Here is a 4,303-nt window from a genome sequence, read left to right as displayed (position 1 = left end):
AGCCAGTCCTGAGATACCCTCCCTGATACTTGCCACCTTCAGCAGTTGGAAGAACTGGCCCTGGGGTCAGAAGAGCAGGAGAGTTGGCCCTGCCTCTTACCTGCTGCAGCACTAGGGAGAATGGGCCCTGCACCTCTCCTGGGCAGCACAATAGAGCTGCCTGGCTCTGGTGATACAGATAGGAGGGAGCTGTCAGACTGACTAACTCAGCTCCTTCCCAGGGGGTTGAGTTGACCCACCCCAACATCTATGAACTGCTGGAGCATGTAAAGGAGCCAGACCTGCAGATCCAAAGCTGCAGGATCTCCATGGCACAGGGCAATGACAAGATCCCAAAAGGAATCCCAAGCGAGGATCCAGTACTGATAGTGTAGAAGAACCCAGAGACCTTGAATCAGACCAATGACTCATTTCAGTGAACATTTGCAAGTTCAGATGTCTGAACAAAAGGATATGCTGTGGGACACACTGTGACACACTACAGTATCTATGATGAGATGTATTTCATGCTTTGTTTTGTTGGCTTTTTATTTTTCTTTTGAGGGAAAGGTTTCAGGGACAGAGGGCAGATATGAGAGATGAGGCCATGAGTGAGATAGGGGTGCATGATGGGAAACTCACAAAGAATCAATGTAAAGTCAGAGAGAGGGAGAAGGAGAGAGAGAGAGATTCCACCTGTGAGCAGAAACATCCATTCCTTCCCAAGAGCACCCGGCCTGCCCTTCCTCATAGCCCACCCCATAGATTTCAGACTTACCCAGCCAGCCCCCACACCCACATAAACCAGTTCTTTGCAGCGTGTCCTTAACAGTCTATATTCTTTTCCATCCCTTCCTGTCCCTGCTTTTTTCTTTTACCCCCACCTCTGGTGTTGATGCCTCTCTGATTTTTAACCCTCTGGTCCCCTGATAGAAGTTTGCTGATTTGATTCAAGTCCTCTTCCTTTCTTTGCCTGCTTCTCACCTCCAAGTCGCAGCAGCTGTTTCTCTTGAACTGAGTATCCTGGGTGTAGACTCTTTTAACCATATGACTGTGATTACCTTGTAACAAAGCGCTCAGCCCATGCGACCATAGCCACACCATCCCTGACTTGGGAAACAGATCTGTTCAAATCCCTTCTCCATGACTTCAGTGGCTCTCTGTGACTTTATTTACTCTCATGCTGAACAGGATCAGAGGCCACCCCAAATATGCCCTGTCGGCATGAAGATTATTTTGAACTGAGACACAGCTGAGGTGGGCAAAGTTGTCTGCCTTCTCCGTTGCTGCATAAATCCGTTGCTGGATGTCTCTCCCCACTTCTTCTGTCCCAGGATGAAACACTGGCTCACGTCTGGGGAGGGCACGAACTTGCATCTGCACACCTAAGCTTCACTCAAGCAACACTTAACCTTCCAGTAAACCCCCTCCACATATTTACCTTCCCACAATTAACCACTCTCAAAAGTCCAACCTCTTTCCCTTTGTCTCACGAACTCTCCACAGTAAAATTGCTCTTTATTAAAATAGTGCATAAACTCTCAGTGAAGGGCCTCTAGCCAGCCTGGGCATGGCAAATGTGGCTCTGGCAAGCCTTGCCCTTCTCTCCCATTTCTTCTGCCTTGCTAAAAAACATTTGATCACATTCTTAAGCTAGCCACCAAGGTCTATTCCCTATTTGCCCACTTCCTCCTCCTGGGGCTGATTACCAAGGTCTGGCTATCAAAGTATTGAAGTTCAGTCATCAAGAGCCCCCTTTTGGCTCACCTAATTAACATGCCCAATTAAAATTAAATACCTCATCATAACACAGGGTTTCTCCTTGTACCTTTATAAACCACCATTTTCCTATGGGCCACATCTGTCTCCTCTCTATCCAGAAACAGTCCTTTGTCCTCCAGGGAGATATGAAATTAAAATGCTAACCACAAGTAAAAATTGCATGCTTCCTCTCTTTTCTTCAACTGTCTTTTATCAACTTGATTTGGGGAACCCAGATGTTGAATATGAGAAGATAGGAGGGAGATTTTTCCTGAATATCACAAAACAATGCCAACAGAATCCATCTCCATGGCATAAGAGGGATTGGGAGCTATTGTGGCTAGGCAATGGCCTGTGGGGCCACAGCTGCCTCTCTTGATGCCTTAAACTTTGAGTCACTCTTTATGAACCCAGACCTGCCAATCATTCAAGGAGTGTCACTTAACCATTTAAGCCTGGCAACACAAGGTCGATTAGCCCTAAATTGACCTGCTTCCTTTAAAGATGAACACATCAAGATAATGTAATCCAGAGATTTGGGGGGGGGGGTTATGGAGCTTAAATTTCTCAAGCTAAGCATCCCATGACAGAATGGAAGCTACCCCATACCCCAGAAGGGACAATAAATCATCCAATGAGAACAATGGGAGCTACCTGCCCACAGGGAGAGGGTCATCCCGTAATGAAAGCACAACTACCTACTCCAGCAATACTTTCTCTGGAGCCAGCAGGATCTAACAGAAGAAAACCCAAGACAGCCACCAATCCAACCAGAGTCTGGTAGCCAGACCATGAGATCACTAAAGTGTAACTGTGCCATGAGTTCACTAAAGTGTAACAACTGTGCCATGAGATCACTAAAGTGTAACAACTATGCCATGAGATCACTAAAGTGTAACAACTATGCCATGAGTTCATTAAAGTGTAACAACTGTGCCATGAGATCACTAGAGTGTAACAACTGTGCCATGAGATCACTAGAGTGTAACAACTGTGCCATGAGATCACTAAAGTGTAACAACTATGCCATGAGTTCACTAAAGTGTAACAACTATGCCATGAGTTCACTAAAGTGTAACAACTGTGCCATGAGATCACTAGAGTGTAACTGTGTCATGATTTCACTAAAGTGTAACTGTGCAGTCAGACCATGGGTTCATTAGAGTGCAACTGTGCATGCTTCTTGCTCTCAGCCTGCTTTTGTTTCTTTTCCTCGTAGTCCTGAAACTTTTGTCAAGCTCCAAGGTGGATGGTACCCCATTCTCAGAGCGGTCTAGAATAAACCCTGTCTTTTCACCATCACTTTCTCACCCTTGTGGGAGAGAAAATGGATACACACACACACACACACACATACACACACATCCCCAACAAGGACAACTTGAATATTCGAGGATTAAGCAAGACAAAACCTGTGAGGGAACTTGGGCACCATTGTCTCACAACCCTAAAGAAACAGAAACAAGCTAGAAAGCCTCAAACCCTAATCTACCAACTAACTAACTAACTAACTAACTAACTACGTAGACTCTTTCCTCATACAGCTTCTAGGGAAATTCTGTCTTCTGTGACAGAGTCACAGAAATGTAGCTGGTGTTAGTAAACACAAAGGCACAGGGACTGTGTAAGATGGCATAGGAAGTCTGGTGACACTGGCAGCAAAAGAATTTACCAAGACATGAGGAGAAGAATTTATTGAAAAACATTGTGGCAGCCAGTTCCCAAAGAGAGCACCCTGTCCCTGAGAGAGAAGTAGGTTGTTTGTTTGTTTTTGTTTTTTGTTTTGTTGTTTTGTTGTAGCAATTGAGAGAGAAATTACTTTGTCTCATTGCATGAGTCCTCTGCTAGTTTATAGCTAAGGGGACAGACAGACCTCTCATTATCTTCTCAAATAGTAAATTCTACAGACTGGGTTGATATTTCTTGAGCCTGGCCATTGGTGTAAAGTATCATGGGGCCAATATAGGTCAGGCTCCAGATATTCTGCATAAGACATGCTGGGTCACTAAAGGCCAAGCTCCAAATGAGCCCAGACTGATTGTTAAGTATGGATATTTTGCATTTATCTATCTATCTGTCTGTCTGTCTGTCTGTCTGTCTGTCTGTCTATTTATTTATTTATTTATTTATTTATTTATTTATTTATTTATTGTCTCTATGTAGGCTATCTTCACCCCAAATCTCAGGAAAGCAAACCCCCACAAGGTTTTTAACACTCCCATCCTAAAACCTTTCCTTTCAAGCCACCCTCCCATAACATAAGGAGACATCTTGATTAAGCCAGGCACTCACGTTCCTCCCATGCCCCTGCTCCGCCACTCTCTGGCACCCCACAGTCAGTGTCCAGACCTGGGGGAGCCCCGAGAAGCCTTTGAAGTGTCTGGACTTCTTTACATTTTACATATCAAGAGGGAAGTGGATCATAAATCGTTCTTGGTGGGAGAGAGAGAGAGAGAAAATCACAGAGGTCGGATATTCTAAGGCAATTAATTGGGACAACAGGAGGAACAAAAGAAAAGCCATTATGTAAATGGAAGGCCATTCCACCTTGAGAAGATAAAGT

This window comes from Mus caroli, unplaced genomic scaffold, assembly GCF_978045245.1.
Source record: "Mus caroli unplaced genomic scaffold, Mus_caroli_1 scaffold_8, whole genome shotgun sequence".
In the NCBI taxonomy this organism is placed as follows: domain Eukaryota; kingdom Metazoa; phylum Chordata; class Mammalia; order Rodentia; family Muridae; genus Mus; species Mus caroli.
The sequence above is the reverse complement of the archived record's forward strand: the minus strand, read 5'-3'. Positions refer to the sequence as shown.